The 17,733-nt window shown below is 37.3% G+C and overlaps 1 long non-coding RNA gene across 4 annotated transcripts in view; it reads left to right on the top strand.

Moving 5' to 3' along the window:
• The window catches only part of LOC141496921 (uncharacterized), a 1,073,688-nt gene that overhangs the window by 134,662 nt on the left and 921,293 nt on the right, over positions 1-17,733 (top strand). For all 4 annotated transcript variants that reach the window (XR_012471194.1, XR_012471195.1, XR_012471196.1 and 1 more), the window contains one exon: positions 7,192-7,972. This is a non-coding gene — a long non-coding RNA (uncharacterized LOC141496921). The remainder of the gene's footprint in view (positions 1-7,191; positions 7,973-17,733) is intronic.

The following is a 17,733-nucleotide window of genomic DNA, read 5'->3' as shown; positions in this document are numbered from 1 at the left end:
AGTTATTAAATGCGATTTTGTTTTAATTTGTTTGCTTCTGTATACTGAACACCTAATCTTATGCATTGTTCTGCCTTTCACTTTTTAACAGACTAGAAAGCTAAGTGTCCCACTGGAGTTGAAAATTCTTTGCCCAAATTAAGTCAGTCAGAAAATGTGAGGCAGGAATAAATAACACTTGCTATCATATTCACTGATTTATAGAAGAGTTTTTTGATCTACCACTGATAATCATTGACCAAAACCCATTCTTTCCTCTTTTCCCTGTTCTATTATTACCCTCAAGATTACTGGCTTCTTTTTAATTGTTTTTATTGACATTTTCTGTTTCTTACATTACCATCCTATCACTTCTATCCCTTCTTGAGAGTCATGCCATATGACAAATAGTTTTTTTGTGTTTTAGGGAGGAATAGACATAAACTCTGTGGATCTCTCACCTCTTGGACAAGGTATGGCTATGTTGTTTTCCAGTATTTCCTTTTCTGGTCCATTTGCTTTTTAACATTTTGCTTGTAAGTTTTTTGCTGAGTCATCCTTTCTATTTACATTGGTGTAGTTGGCATGGATACATACAGTTTTCTTGGATTTGCTTATTTCACTTTAAATCAGTTCACAAAGATATTTTCCTTCTCTCTATTTTTCATGCCCATCATTTCGTTCTTTCTTGTTTTTAAACATTTATTTATTGTTAAATTTTTAAATGTATTCTCTAAACAGCACAGAATGCAAATTTTCCTTCAGTAAAACACTTGTAGTTTGCTTTCAGGAAATCCTGGAAGATATTTGTTTTACCCATTTAACTTAGCTCGGAGTTGCTTGATAATATTTAGTAATGCTATTATAACCCAGAAGGGGAAACCCACACATGTAGTTTTGTCAAAGGGCAAGTTTATTAATGAAACAAATATTTATCTGATGAGAAGTCAAACCAAAATCAACACATTTCATCTCATTTTTGACCAAACCGTATCAAGTTCCAAAGGCCTTACAAGAAATGTTATTTATCTTAACTCAAAACAAACATAGAGGCCAACAATGATGTCCACTAATTTCCTGACTCATCTCATGATACTGATTTTACATATCATGTTCTTTAAAATGAATTTGCATAAATAAATAATAATGATGCTAACATCTACAAAGAATGAATCCTCGCATTTTTAAATTGCTCAATTTTAAACAGAAGATGACTAGAAATTATTTTCAGTATCACCATTAAACTTCCATCACTGAAAATGTTTCTCTCATGGAAGGACATTTTGAAACATTATATGTTGTTCTTCCTTCATTTTTGAAGCAGACCATGATATCAGGGAGGTGATGCCATGGCAAAGCACATGAATTTGATTTGGATATGGGGGGGGGTTCTGTACTAAGTCACCAATCTCACTTTCTCCTCCAGATCCATCTGGGTCCAGTGGCCAGATATGAATGGGGAAGAATGAAAAGAGCCCTGGATACAAGGCAATCAGGGTTAAATGACTTGCCTTGGGTCACACAGCTAGCAAGTGGCAAGTGACTGAGGCAGGAATAAAACTTCCATCCTGAATCCAAGACCAGTGCTCTATCCACAACATCACCTAGCTGCCCATGTGATACTTTAACATATGAATTTATGTATCATTCTAATTGTTTATGCAATCCATATACTGACAAGGAGTATGCTGACAATCTACCTGTACACATGCAGCAGAAATTACAATCCATCCCACTTCTACAAATAAAATCTGTCAGGGTTGGCCTGTTTTTTGAGATCACTAAGTTTACGCACATTCATTCTAACTGACTTTTAAGAATAGGTTGTCTTTTTATGAAAACTTATGTAAACTGTCCCATAGTACCAGAGAACTTTATTCTAGTACCTGCAAGGAAGCTTATCCAACTGGTCAAGGAAAAGTTTCCATAAACATTCTTGCTACAAAAGGGACAAATGATTAAATCTGAATCAAAAACAAAATGAACCTGCTCCATTGTAAAATTCAGAATAGGTTTTCATTAAGTCTGGCTTCAGTTTATGATTTTTTAATGCTATGATTATTAAAAAAATCCTGTGGAGATTACAATAAAGTTAAGAGGAAATCACAGAAAACCTGTAATGGGCATCAATGAAACTCATCAGTTTTTCAGAACTTTAAATTATTTTAATGAAAATGATAAATTATCAAATAAAAAATTCAGAAAACACTAATAATTTTTGGCTTAAAAAATATTAAATATTCCCATACCAGGACCCATAATTTTAAACTCCATTTAATGTATAGACACTGTTGCCCTCCATCCAGTTGTCAATAGGAAAGTAAAACAACAAAAATGTATATACAAGTAAAAAGAAAAATGTGACTAGTTGAGGTATTAAAACTGATTCTTTTGCTTGTAAATTGTGAATACTCTGCTTTAAGAGCAAACACAGACAATGTAGTTAAGAGACAGACCCTGAGGGGTGGCTAGGTGGCCCAGTGTTAGAGCACTGGCTCTGGACTCAGGAGTACCTGAATTCAAATCTGAGCTCAGACACTGAATAATTACCTAGCTGTGTGGCCTTGGGCAAGCCGCGTAAATCCATTTGCCTTGAAAAAACCTAAAAAATATATAGAGAGAGACAGAGCCTGATAGAGTCCTCTGAATATCCCATGCTGTCTGTACTCATTCTTCAGTGCCTTCAACATAGGGAGGCACTTTTAAGAATCTTGAACAGTTCTGAACTGCATTTAAAGAGAGGTTAGATCCAAGTGGATAAGATACTATCCCTACTATTGTTTCAGCCACAGGAATACAAAGCAAATTTGTCTCCATTTTCAGAAGACATTTGGGCTGTCTGATGAAGACCTTTGAAGCAAGGTAGGAGGATGGGAGAGGCCTACAATCTTTAAAGGTACCAAAAGTAAAACAATGAAATCCGTGCATAGGGAGCCATCCTTATTATAGCAGCCATCAGTCTTCTGAAAAATCCTTTCCTTTGTATCACTTCTTTTGAATGTATGAACAGCTCATATATATGCCTGTTCTTCCCCCCACACCCCCAAAGCCAGGTTAACTCTTAAGTCAGCTCTGTAGGTACAGGTGACTGCTGTCATCATACCTTCCATGGAAACAGTCACTAGCAGGTATCTATATGCAGAAATCTCCAGTTTTGTGATAATTAACTTTTTCTAATGGACAAAGGACATAAAATCAATTGCATCATATGAACAGATTCCAATCACCTTTGCTCCATTTTCTTTATATAAACCAAGACAGCCTTTGTTTGTGGGGACAGCACTCAAAGTAGGAAACAATCCTAAATGTTTGCAAGGGTGACTATGTGCCTATTATTATATGTTCTCTTGATCCAAGGGTAGGATGGTGGTTTTGACACAATATCCTATCCTTCATCCTACCTCAAAGAAGGACAGCCAGTAGACATCCCTGTGAGCTGACTCCATCTGTGGTGGGCTGTTGCTCCCACTTCCTGCTCCTCCAATCCCAGGGCCTGCCAGTGCTACCATCTCTGCCTTGGGGCTGCCTGGGCTGGGGTGTGGGCATAATCAGAGCCCTGGGACCTCCAAGTGTTCAGCTCATGATGGAAAATGACCATCTCAGCTAGGCAATACCCTACAGGTCTGTCCCATAGCCCAGTAGCTGAGATTCCAGTACTACTGATGGGGTGGTGCCCACACACATCCTTTCTTACAGCATGGTGATATTCTGTGTCATTCATGTTCCTTGCCTTGCTTAGCCATTGCATGGTGGATGAGCAACTACTTAATTTCCAATTCACAGCTGCTCCAAAAAGTGCTGCTAAAAATGTTTTGGTGTATACGGAAACATCTTTTAATTACTGATGACTTCCTTGGGGTATAATGGAGTCTTAGTTTTAAAAGTTTTAAAGTACTTTTTTACTTTCTGTGTATAAATACCAATTAATTTTCAAAATGAACATATCATGTCATGCCTCTACTGACAATGTTTTAGTATATGTATAGTTTCACATCTTATTTACATGTGAAAATCATATTTGTGTCATAAGAGAAATATGTTAGGTAGGACTCCATTATAAGCTGTTTTTTTTTCAAATAGTTATGTTTGGTAGGATTCACTTGCAAATCCATCTGATGCTTTGGATTTTGTTCTCAGGAAACTCATTTTTTTCTTGAACAGTTTCTTTTTGGGGGACAGAATTATTGGAATCTTCTATGTTATCTTCTGTTAATAGAAGGTTTACATTTTGGTAAGTATTCATCTATTTCATGAAGAGCATCAGTTTTGCTGTCATCTACTTGAGTCAAATGACTCCTATATATTGCTTTAATTTCATCTTCATTGGCTGTGCATGTATCGTTTCATTTTTGAGACCAGTCATTATTTTTTTCTTGTTTTAATCAAATTAAAAAATGGTAAATCTATTCTGTTTATATTTTCATAAACTCGACACTTACTTTTTTATTAGTTAATTTTTAAATTTAGTTAATTTTTAGTTAAATTTAGTTAAATTTTAAATTTTCTTAATATTATCATTTACTTCAGGATTTCCATTTTGATGCATATTTTCATCTATTTTTGTTTTCTATTTTTTAAAATTTCATGCCCAGTTCCTTGTTTCTTTTTTTCTGTGTTTTATAAATATAAGCATTTAGAAACAGAAGGTTCCCCTGTGTCTTGATTTGGTTGTTGTCAAAAATTTTGGTATGTTGCTTCATTTGTATATTTCTCTTAAATGACATTATTGCTTTGTTCTCTGATTTATTCTTTGACTCATTCATTTTTAAGATTATATTGTTTATTTTCCAATTAATTTGTAATCTAAGTTTCCACAACTGGGCAATTCATCTTGGACTTTGTTCTATAAAAATTCAGTAAAGGTCTCCATTTAGTATTTCTCTTTTTCACCCTTTCTTTATGAGGTTCAATGCCCTAAGATTTGCTCATTTTTATAAAGGTACCATGTACAGCTAAGAAAAAATTTATTTCTTTTTATTTCCATTCTGTTTTCTGCAGAAATCTGTCAAATCTAACTTTTAAAATATTCTTGTTGTCATCTTGATTTCTTCTGTATATATGTTATGAATAGATTTTTCTAATTCTGAGAGGGGAAAGGTGTGTTCATCCATTAGTATAGTTTGACTATTTCTGTAACTCATCTGTTTTTTTTCCTTTAAGAAGTCAGATGCTTGGCCATTTGATGCATATTTGTTTAGCACTGACATTACATTATTGTCTATGGTATCTTTAGGGAAGATAGAGTTTTCCTACTTATCTCCTTAAATTAGGTCTGTTTCAGCTTTTGCTTTGTCTGAGATTCTGATTACTACCCTTGCCTTTTATATTTCATTGAAGGCACCAGAGGGAAAGGGATTGTATAAAGCTTCAGAATTTTTCACATGGCTCAAGTGCAAAATTTCCAGTAGGATACTTCAAGATTCTCTTTCTGTTCACATAAAAGTTAATGTCCATTCTCTGTGGGATTATAGGTGCTGCTCCCCGCCCTTTGCATTGACCATCCATAAAGACATTTGAAGAGATCTTAACAACGGTAGGACAACTAGAGTTTTTCCTGGGGGTAGGTGGTGAATATATGAGACTGAGTGATTGGAAAACTTCCGTGCACTGAGAATGAGCTCTTTCCCTAATTTGCCTCTCCTCAACGTAGCCGCCTGAACAGTAGCTTAGTGAGAACCGAAATTTTCCCATCTAGGTCACTCAGTGGTGAGAGCATGGGGCCTGCAGTTAGGAAGATCTGAGTTCAAATCCAGCCTCAGGTACTTACTACTTATGGGACCCTGGGCCAGCATAAATCAGAGTATTTCTAGTCAAGCACTCTTTCATCTTTTGGCCTCCTCAGCAAGACTGATAACCCAGCTCAATGTTTCTGTGACCTTTCAGAGCTGTATAGGGCACTAAGAGATTAGGAGACTTTACTGTGGGCCTGCTGCTGGTGGGGTCCAAAGCAGGATTTGAACTCTGAGCCTTCCTGACTCTGAAACTGGCCCTCTGTCCTTATGTCTCATGCAATTCCTCTCTTCCATGTGGACACAATACAAGCATCTCCTGTTCCATGAGCCTCGCCTGATGCCCGCTGCTGGTGACCTCACTCCCAGACTGCCTTGTATTTTGCCTTCATTTATTTTTATTTTTATTCTCTATACTTTCATGCATTTCCTGTCTCATCAGAAGAAAGTTGCTCATGGTGAGTAGCTGTGTCCCGAGCAGTATTTCCATCTCCATTATCTTGTACAGGCTTGGTTATGCAGGAGTTATTTAAGAAATACATGTTGATTATTGCATTTAGCCACCTGTCCTTCTTTGTGCACAGCACCTAGGAGGGACCTAATCAATAGCTATTGATGAATGATATAATGAGTTGCAGGCCTCTGTTGGAGTGATTAGTAATGATTATGATTTTATCTTTTATTTATGTCTCATTGAACACTGTCATGAGCTGTCATTTTGTTTTGTCATATATAATAGATTTATCCATTTGTAGTTGAAATTGATAAGTAATAGGATGTGTTGCTCCCTTGCCTTCTGCTATGCTCTTTTCCAATTATGCCACCTCTTTTTTATCCACTCCAGGGTTTGCTTTGTGAAAAGGCACCATTGCGCAAACCTCTTAGGACAGCAACTTTGACCATAATGTGACATTGCCCACAGAACTGACTTTAAGGGAAGAAGGGAGGCAGGATGTGGGTCAAATGCTGGTGAAGTGAGGGGGCAAGGGATGGTGTAAAGACACATCGAATCTGAGGACAAAGAAGAGAGAGCAGGAGGAAAATTAGGTGGGTGTTGGGGTTGGCTTCATGATGGCCTGACCAGAATCAAGAAGAACATATGGGGGACAGTCACATATAGACTAGACATGGCCTCAGCCAAGAGAGGAAAGGACACAAGTGAAGAAAGACACAGGGCATCCACTCATGGATGGACAGAAGACAGACATGTGGATATCAGATGTGAGAAATGAGCAGAAAAGCCAAAAGTCTCCTCTCTCAGTACTAGAGGTTTCAGTCCAAGTACCGATCCTGAGTCTACAGATGTGGAAGGAATCATTCTGCACTTCCAAAACTACTTTCTTTTATCCTTTCCACCTCCATGATAAGCTTCAGATTCTTCATCAAATTTAAACATTTTCATGGTACACCATGGATCCATTCCTCTTCCTCTCTTCCTCTCTGAGAGCCATGACATGTGACAAATTGTATTTTTCTGTTTTAGGAGGGAGAGAAAGTCAACCCAGCTATATAACACACAGAGGAAAAGATATTTGTTGTGGGAGAAACTCTCGGAAACATTCTGCTTACTACCAGTTTACTCTCTGTGGAAGCACATCTAATCTCAGAACACTCAGAGGAAAAGACACTGGATGAAGATAATATTTCAAAGAATCCTTTACATACTTTAGCCTTGCTTTCTGGTGAAGTCCTTTCTGTCTCTGGATGTGAAGAACATAATACTCGGGGATAAAAATAATCATTCTAAGGAAATTCTCATTCCTACGCAATTGCCTTCTGTCAAAACAGCTCTCTGAATACTCAGAGGAAAAGACATTGTGGTGGAAAACACTCTCTGAGAACATTCCGGTGTAAGATGGAACCTGGGAAGCCTTCTAGGGAAAGAAGCCAAGCTTTGAGAGATATGAAGGGGGGCCTCCAGTCTGTCAAGTGCATTCTGAGACCGCCCCTTTGCTTCTCTTAATAAAGGTTGGTTTCTTTGTTCAGAAAGGCTTCTCAGGTTCTTTCTTACACCACTTACTACAGGTTTGCTCAGTGTGAAAACAAATCTAGCCTCCCAACCCTCAGCAGGCAAGATGCTTGTGGCTGGAACCACATACTCGAAAAACATTCCATTTACTACCGTCCTGCTCTCTACAGAAAGACATCAAGAAGGAAAAAAAAAAGGATATTCCAATAATTGAGGCCTTTGAAGCATTCCTGATGAAAAGACAAGAGTGGACAATATGACTTTCAAATGCAAGATCCAAAAGAAGCATTAATAGGTAAATATGAAAGAGAAATCTTAAGGAACACATTAGGTTATACTTGCCTATAATGGAAAATGAATCACATATTTTCCAAGGATTTTATCATTATTAGTGGGGGTAGAACAAATTGACAGGGCAATGAGCCACAAAGGTAGAGATAATGTAAAATATATGGATAGGTGTGAAAGATGGATGCTCTTGGAGAAAGTAGAAGGGAGGGAAAGAATGGGAAATTGATCTCACATAAAATAGATGAGCAAATAAGAACTTTCATAGTGGAATGGAAAATGGAAGAGGAGGGCCATGGTCAAACTTCACACAGCTAAGTTGGTTCATAAAAGAAAAATATATACAGACTCATGTGGTCATCAAAATCTATCTTATCTTATAGGTAAGTAGAAGTAGAGGATAATACAAAATAAAAGTGGTGACAAAAAGGGTGAACCAGGTAAAAGAAGGCCAATAGTTACATGTAAGAGACTTTAGAAGAGGGACAGTAGAAAGAGATGGAGAGGAAGAGAGATGGTGGGAAGGGAGAGAGAGAAGGAGAAACAAGAAAATGGAATGAAGGGAAGAAGGTAGCTAGTAATCATAACTGTGTGAATAATATGATTTCCCTTATGAAATGGAAATGTGTAGCAAAATGGATTAGAAACCAGACTCTTACCATATGTTTTGTTTTCTTCTTAAAAGAAATATATTAAGACAAAGCAATAAATACAGTTAAAATAAAGGGACTGGAGGAGAAATTATTAGTCCTCATCTGAAGTAAAAATGAAAGGGTAGCAATGAAGATCTCAGACAACTGAAATCCTAAAGAGCCCTGATTAAAAGGGGCAAGCAGGAAGACCACAACTTGTTCAAAAGAACCATAGAAAATGAAGTAATATCAATAATAAAGATAATATGTAGGAAATGGCCTAGGATTCAGATTGTCAAAGGTGATAGTAAATTAATTACAGGAGAAAACAGACAGTAAAATAATAGTAGTGTAAGACTTTCCTTCAACTTTCCTTCTCAGAGCTGGTTAAATCTAACTAAAAAAGAAATAAGGATTCAGTAAGATAAATAGAATCTTAGAACCTTAGATATGAGAGGGCTCTGAAGAAAGCTGAATTGGAATAGGAATAAAGATCTTGTTTTCTATAATGTCACATTATGTAAATTGGATATTATGTAAGGAACTCTGAAAGAAATCTGCATTACAAAAAGCCCCTCTGTAACCTTGGCCATAGATTACCTTTCTGCTCCTGCCCCTCAGATTGAGGCTCTGTGTCCTCCTAACACCCACCAACCCAATACATCCCCAAAAATGCCTTTTAAAAAATCCTGCATGTGAAAGAGAAAAACAAACCTGCAGAGCAACAACCAGTCCTACTCATGGATCAGGGCTTGGCTTGAGACCTCTATGATGAGAGAAGAGACCTTGATTTCAGTCTTCCCACCAGTGGGAGATTTTGGTCCCTACATACTGGTCTTGTGTCAGTCTTCTATGGATCCAGTGTGCCTGTCCAGGGTCCCCTCCCTGGCACTTGTCCTCTCTTGAATGTTTCCGTGTCTGGCCTCCAGCTGTGTGCCTGCTGGAATGTTCTTCCTTTCATCTCCAGGCAGGGCCTCATGAGGCTGGCCCCAACAAGCATCTGTTCCTCATGTTCTGGCTTCTTTTCCCACCCCACATGTGCCCTTCAGTCATGTGCTGGTCTCTCCCCTACCGGGGTACCTATCCCCTCCTCCTCTTTTCCCCATCCATGGGTAAATTGACATTACTTTAAAACTGCTCTATACAAGGGTCTGCACAATGGTCCCCCTACATAAAGTGAGGATATTCCCCGGCTACATTTCTCAGCTGTATTTTTCAGCAGGTTCACAATAATTGACCTAGAAGTCTGTGCATCCCAGAAATATTTCTACCATACCTGTATGCCAGAGATCAAAGAAAAAAAAAACTATTTGTACAAAAACATCCATGGAAGCTCTATTTGTGGTGACAAAGGTCTGGAAACAGCCATCAGCTGAAGGATGACTGAACAGGTTGACGTGCATGGTTGAACTGAAATATAATTGTGCTACAATGAAAGACAGGCAGGATTGATTCCAAAAAACCTGGGAAGGCTTATTTGAACTCATGCAAAGTCAAATGAGAAGAACCAGAACATTGTTCACTGCAGGAAAAATACTGCAAGATCATCAACTGTGAAAGACAGTTATTCTGATGAAGATGGTGATCCAAGATGGTTGCAAATGGCTCATGATGAAAAATGTTCTTCATATTCCAAAAGACAACTGATAAACTCTGCATACAGATTAAAGTTTCAAAGTAAGAAGCAGATCAAATTAAACTGCCACAAATTCAATCTCAAATAGCAAAACTTCATTGATCACATATTAGAGCAGTATATAATTATTTTGTTTGTGGGTAACAATTTTGGCTGAAATTCACATAGAATAAATTTTCATATATTCAAATAGAGTTATTAGAGATAAATTTCACCACATGTACATATGTGCTAAAGAATATCTAAACAAATATGTGGTAGTTTTAAAACTCCTCCCTTCATCTGCTCTGTAAATAGGAGAATGGAAGGGGAAGTCAACCTGGCCTTTTTCGGGGGACTTTAGAATACAGTCTGCCAATATTAGTTTTAAGGGCTAGAAAAGGGAGCAACTACCACTGAAAATGATAAGCTGATTGAATATTAGACAAGCATGATAAGCAGCACAAATGCTACATTCTGGACCTTTACATGTATCCCATTAAAACTGTTATTCTCCTAGTGAATATTTGATTCTAAAATACATCTTTTCTAACTACTAATTCTTTATTAATTAAAAATAATTTTGGGGGGGGTTTGCAAGGCAGTGGAGTTAACTTACTTGCCCAAGGTCACATTGCTAGGTGTTTATAAAGTATCTGAGTCAAGATTTTAATTCAGGTTTTCTTTATTGCAAGACTCTTGCTCTATCCATAGAAACAACTAGCTATCCCTACCTACTAATTTATTTTAATTTTTTAAAATTTGTTTCTGGCAAGGTAGTGGGGTTAAGTGACTTGCACAAGGTCACACTACTAGGTAATTATGAAGTATCTGAGGCCAAATTTGAACCCAGGAACTCCTGACTCCAGGGCTCGTGCTCTCTCTACTGTACCACCTAGCTGACCCCTCCCTACTAATTCTTAACAAATAATAGTCACTAGACTATCTAAGGGATATCAGATGAAACTTCACAACTTTCCCACTTTGGCTGGGAGAGGTTATAATTTCTTTTACTGAACTTTTAAGAGTTTGACAATATGTTGTCAGTAGAACTGAATTTTATTTTCTGATATGAATTTGCTTTTGATTATTTCTATCTCTATGCAGTAACAATGATAGGTATACCAAAGATGATGTAAATTATTGATAGTTTTCCAATTATTTAGATATGATATTATTTGTGTGAAGTATATTGGGTAATTGGGTTCACAGAGTTTCCTGAGATTGTCTTTGCAGCTACAATCCCAATTATTTTATATAGTTTAGTTATTCTATTTTATGCTTTTTCAGGTATTCAAAAATGCTATAATGTTCTGTCATCAATTGGTTGCATGTTTATTAATTTGAAATAGCCCATATTTCTCTAATTGTATACTCTTTTAATTTTTTAAAGTATCATCTTGATTTTTGAAATCATTATTTTATATTTTTGGTACATTCTAGTATTGAAGGAGTTTTCTACACAGAATGAAGTTTTGTACTTCTTGTTCTAAGTGGGCAATTCGCTTTTTAATTGTTTCCCTTAGGTCATGTTATTTTCTGCATTTAACACAACTATCTCTCTTATTCAAATTTTGACATAATTTTCACTCCTTTAGTATCATCTTCCTTCTTTTCTTTGTGAAATGGTAGCTGAATTTCTAGTCAAGCTATACTTTTCTTTGAGGTTTCTTTGAATGTGTGGTTGAATTACTCAGTTTCTGAGAATATGTCCTGAATATCCTTTCCACAAAAATTTTTCTTGCTTTCTTTTCTCACCCTGATATTTTATTTTATCAATTACAGATTGACATATTTTAGCATTCATTTATTATTTGTATTTCATTTTTTCTAATTATATGCAAAGATAGTTTTCAACATGCATTTTTGTAAGATTTTGAGTTCCACATTGTTCTACTTTCCTCCCTTCCCTCCTACTTCCACATGCAAATGAGTCAATGATATAAGTTAGACAAATAAAATCAAAGGCATGAGGTAGTACATCACCATTGTTTGATTTGCATTTCTCTATTAAAAATTATTCAGTACACTTTTTCATATGCCTGAAGATAGCTTAGAGTTCTTCATCTTAAAACTGCCTGTTCAGATCATTCGACCATTCAGCAATTCTGAAATGACTCCTATTTATATAAAGATGACTCAGTTCTCTATATAAGAGAAATGACTCCTTTATCAGAAACACAGTATTGATATTGCTTAATTGTCTATCATATCTCTTAGCAAGATAATGTTTCCTTACCTATCTCTTTTAATTAGTCTTATGTTTTACCATTATTTTTTTACAATTACTTGTAAAGATAGTTTTTAACTTTGTTCATGTTATTTTGTAGGATTTAGAATTCTGCATTTTTCTGCCTCTCTCCCTTTCCTCCCCCTTCATGAAAACGAATAATCTAATATTGGTCATATGTGAACCATATCTGACAAATTCTCATATTAGTGATGTTGAAAAAGAAGTCACAACAAAAGGAAATAACTTGAGATAGTAAAAAAATACATAAAACAAATTTTAAAAAGTGAAAACTGTAAGCTTTGATCTGCATTCAGACTCCATACTTTAAATTCTGGATGTGAATGACATTTTAATTGTCTTTACTCATTGGATTCCTGAGAATAATTAGGTTAGATCATAGTTGATCATCCCTGGTATGTGTACAATGTTCTCCTTTTTCTGCTCACTTCATTAAGCACTAGCATATGTAAGTCTTTCTAGGTTTTTCTGAATTGTACCTCCTCACCATTTCTTATAGAACAATACACTATTCACACTCATATACTGAGATTTGTTGAGTTATTCCCAATTGATGGGCCTCCTCTCAATTTCTAATTCTTTGCCATTACAAAAAGAGCTGCTATAAATATTTCTCTACATATAGATCTTTTCCCCTTCAATATGATCTGTTTGGGAGATTGACTTAGTAGAGATATTGGTGGATCAAAGGGCAGACACAGTTTGATTGCCTTCCGCCAGAGTTACAGATTTCTCTCCAGAATTCTTGAATCAGTTCACAACTCCAGTGAGAGAGCCTTAGTGTTTCCATTTCCCCCATCCTTTCCAACATTAATCATTCTCCATTTTTGTCATATCAGCCAATCTGATGGGTGTGATTGATGTGTTGCTATCTGTGAGTTGTTTTCATTTGTATTTCTCTGATCATTTGTTATTTGGAGCAATTTTTCTGACTATAGATAACTTTAATTTCTTGATGTAAAGAAATTACCTGTTGATATCTTTTGACTGTCATTTGAGATATGATGCATATTCCTATAAATTTGACTCAGTTCTCTCTATGTTTTAGAAATGAGGCCTTTATCAGAAATATTAGCTGTAAAAATTGCTTCCCACTTTTTTGCATTACTTCTATTCTCAGTTGATTTGGTTTTATTTGAGGACAATTTTTTAAATTTAGTGTAATCAGAATTATCCATTTTGCATTTTAAGATGTTTTCCATCTTTTGTTTGATCATAAACTCCTTCCCTTTCCATAGATATAGCAGATGAACTATTCTTTGTTCTCCTGATTGGCTTTTGGTATCACCCATTATGATGAAATCATCTAGACCTTTAGACATTCTCTTGGTATAGAGTGAGACATTGGGTTATACCTATTTTATTCCATACTATTTTCCAGTTTTCTCAACATTTTTTGTTAATTAAAGAATTCTTATTATCAAAGAGTAGATTCCTATAGTTATTTACTACTGTTTCTTTAGTATCTGCTCTTTTCCACTGATATACCATTTTCTTTCTTAGCTAGTATCAAAGAGTTTTGATGACTGTCACTTTTTACTTTCCATTTCTGCATGGGTAGGCCACCTTCCTTTGCATATTAAAAATTAATTCTCTTTATATTGTGTATCCTTTGTACCCCCCAATGAATTTTGATACATTTATTCTTACTCTGTAAAATAATATTTTGGCAGACTGATTTGTTAGTGAATAAGTAGATCAATCTAGGTATAATTGTCATTTTTATGTTAGCTTGGCCTGTCCCTGAGCAAAAGACATTTTTCCAATTGTTTAGATCTGACTCTATTTGTATAAATTGTTTTTTGTAACTGTGTTTGTATAGTGTTTTGGTTTACTTTGGAAGGTAGATTTCACTGTGTTTATGGTGTTTACATAAAATTTTAACTGGACTTTCTCTTTCTAACCTAAGTACTGGTCTTTCTTAGTAGTATATAGTCCTGTGGATGATTTATAAGGGTCTATTTTATATCCTGCAACTTTGCTAAAATTGTTAATTGTTTCAAGTAGGTTTTTAGTAGATTTTCTAGGAATCTTAAAGTATATCATTATATCATGTGCAAGGAATATTTTGTTTCTTCATGAAGCCAGATGGTTTTGAGATCATGAAGGTGGTTTTCCCTTGAAATATATTGTCTATGGAGTAACAACAATATTGCAGGGTGATCAACTCTGCATGATCATCTACCTACCTTTTCTCAGGAGTGCTGTGACCCAGATAACTCTGAAGGACTTGTGATGAAGAATACCATCCATGCCAAAGCCAGAGCTCATGGTGTCTGAATACAGATTAAAGCATACTGTTTTATTCATTTAATTTTTCTTCAGTTTTCTTTCTTTGGGGGGGTATTATATTTACTTTTACAACAGGACAATTACAATATTTTTTAAGACTGCACATTTTTAACCTCTACCAAGCAACTTGCAATCTCAATGAGGAGGAATGAGGGAAGGTGGGAAGCAAGGGAAATTGAAGCTCAAGGTTTTCAAAGTGAATGTTGAAACTTGTTTTTTGCATGTCACTGAGGAAAAAATAAAATAACATTTAAAATATAGTTTCTCCTTAAGGATGCTGTGAAGCTACAGCACACAGTCATGGAATAATACTGACAATAACATTTTTGAAGGTGAGGTTATTTTTGTTTCCGTAATAAGACGTTGCTTACCACCAGCTTGATTTTATTCTCCCCGATAACAGATTTTCCAAAATCAAACTTTTTTTTCCTTTGACTCTTGCTCAGCAACTGGTCCTCCTTAAGGCAGACCATCCGAACTCATAATATAAGAACTTCAGTCTGAGAAGAGTCCTTTGGAGCACATATCCCCCTATAGTAGAAGGGCCCCCTCCCCTCCAGGAGGAGCACCCCATCCTGATGAAGGTACTTATGTCTCTCTGCTTCTCCGTGCAGGACTGCCCTTCCATGATTGACTCTGTATCTTACTGTGCATGCCTGAATTGTGTGTTGACTTCCCTTTTTCTCTCTAATCTTCCTCTTCTTCCCCATTGCCCAAAATAAGGCTTTGCACTGACCTGATTACGATTGTTACTGTTATTTTTCATACCTGAATCCATTTAAGGGATTGTTTCCCAATGTTTCTGACTGGCTGACAGAAATTTTTAGATACCAACTGCAATGCTGAACAAGGAATTATTGACCTATTGACAGCCATAGCTACATGGGGTAGTAGGGGACTATGGGTCCAGTTGCAAACAGTAAAGGTGAATAGGGGAAACCTACATCCTCCCAGGAGGGACCCTTTAAGCAAAGGACTCTCAAGAAACACAGTTCTTCTCTGGTGTCTGTTCCTGCCCACTTTCTAATCCTTGAATTACAAGGTCAAAGGCTGCTTACCTCCAGGAAGCCTTCCCTGATGCCCAAGCCAAAAAGACCTTCTTGTACCTGTCTTCATTCACCACGTAAGAATTCCCATAGTATTACCTCTGCCTACTCCTTGTCCCCCCCTAGGCTGTGAACTTCCAGAGGGCAGGAAACAGACCTGGTCTAGTCCTCCACCTTCAAGGGCCAGGGGAATACTGAAGCTGGAAGGCTAGAGAAACACATTTAGAGAGGTCATGGGACTTGTGGAGTTTCACCCTGTATAGCACACACTGGCCTAAAATTTCTTGTCTTTCTCTTAAACCCTTGTCATCAGGACAAGCCCCCAGAACCCCTAGGTCTATGGGCAACCTGCCCAGAGTACAGGGAAGAGTGTAAACCTGCAGCTGAAGGGTATTTCTGAGGGATCTTCACTGGGCACAAGAACCTTGGCTGGCACAGCAGGATGATGGTCAGCAGAAAGGCAGCTATCCTGGCAGGCAAGAGATTCCCATACAGATCCCAGCTCTGCTCTTCTGGACACGTGGTCCCTCCTCTGATTCCCAGTTTCCTTTCCTGTGCCATGAGGAGTTTGGACCTGATGCTCATCATTGAAAACCTTCTAGTCTTTTTACAGTACACCAACCCATTACCTGCTGGGAGAAGCATCTTATTCTAACCTTTTCTATTAAGGGCAACACCACCCAGCCAGCAAATGTGCGGATTCTTTTACACTAAATGTTGGAACAAAGGCTACAAGTCTGGCTTCCTAGTGGGCCATCTTCAGAGCCCAGGAGGCCACAAGAACAAGATCCAGTAGGGCCTGCTTGGGTACATTTCCCACTATCTGCTTGTGACTGGGGCTTCTCCTCAGCTTCCTGAGGTTCAAATGGGTTTCTGGTCATTTTCTGATCTGCTGCCATTACTTGAAACCATATAGGGGAAAAAGCATGGAGGACCTAGACCAGGACAGGAGCCTGATGCTCCTCCCATTCCCCACACTGCCCTACCCCATTCAATCAGTTCATCTTTTCTGACAAAACCCAATTGAATCTGGGGCACAGGAGGGGAGCATAGCTTTGCATTGACACCCCCAACACAATTCCTTTCAAACACAACCCACTTGGACTTTGTGATGAATGTAGGGTGAATGCCCTTAGGGAATCCATTACAAAGGGGGTGGCCCAGTCAGTCACAAACCTGGGGGAGTTTTCCTATTCCCACTCCAGAGATGGCAAATCCAAGACAGGTTCTCAACTGGTCAAGAGTGACCTAGAGATCTTGACCTAATGCAACTGAGTTTGTGAAATTAGGTAATTGAGTATTATCCCACACATCCCCTGTGGCAATTGGGGTTCATCAGCATCTCATGCATCATATGATGTGGGGGGATCATATTACGGGAATGTCATGGAATGGGTGGGCCTCTTAGATTGCAACTGAAACTCTGAGAGCCTTTGAAAATCCAAGAGGAAAGGTAAATAATTTCTAAAGACCATAAATGACCTGATATTTGAATGCTACTATGTGCCTCACTTCAGGTGAGGTAACCGTTTTCTGCAGGATTCATGAATAAAAATCTACGATTTTCTCTCTAGCACGTTTTTCTTTCATTCATTTATAACAGACCTCCCTTCTACTCCTCTTCTCTCCAAGGCTAGTTTCCCTGTCTCATCCCAAGCTCTTTATGTAAACATATAGCAAACATAAATTCAGTTCCTCACAAAGAAAAAACTCAAGAAAAATAGAGCTGGAGAAACCTTTAGAGGCCATCAAGGCTAGTTCTATCATTTTACAGAGGGGGAAACAGAGGCTGAGAGAGGTCCCAGGAATTTCAGGAGATAACAAAATTTGACACTTAGCACCAGGTTTTGAACTCAAAACCACTACTGCTAATTCAAATCTTTTCCTATCATGCTGCCCCCCCTAATCTCCTTGGGGATCCTTTGCCTTTCA

Source organism: Macrotis lagotis, chromosome X (assembly GCF_037893015.1).
Source record: "Macrotis lagotis isolate mMagLag1 chromosome X, bilby.v1.9.chrom.fasta, whole genome shotgun sequence".
Lineage (NCBI taxonomy): Eukaryota > Metazoa > Chordata > Mammalia > Peramelemorphia > Peramelidae > Macrotis > Macrotis lagotis.
Note: the sequence above shows the minus strand (reverse complement) of the source record. Positions and strands in the feature narration are given on the sequence as shown.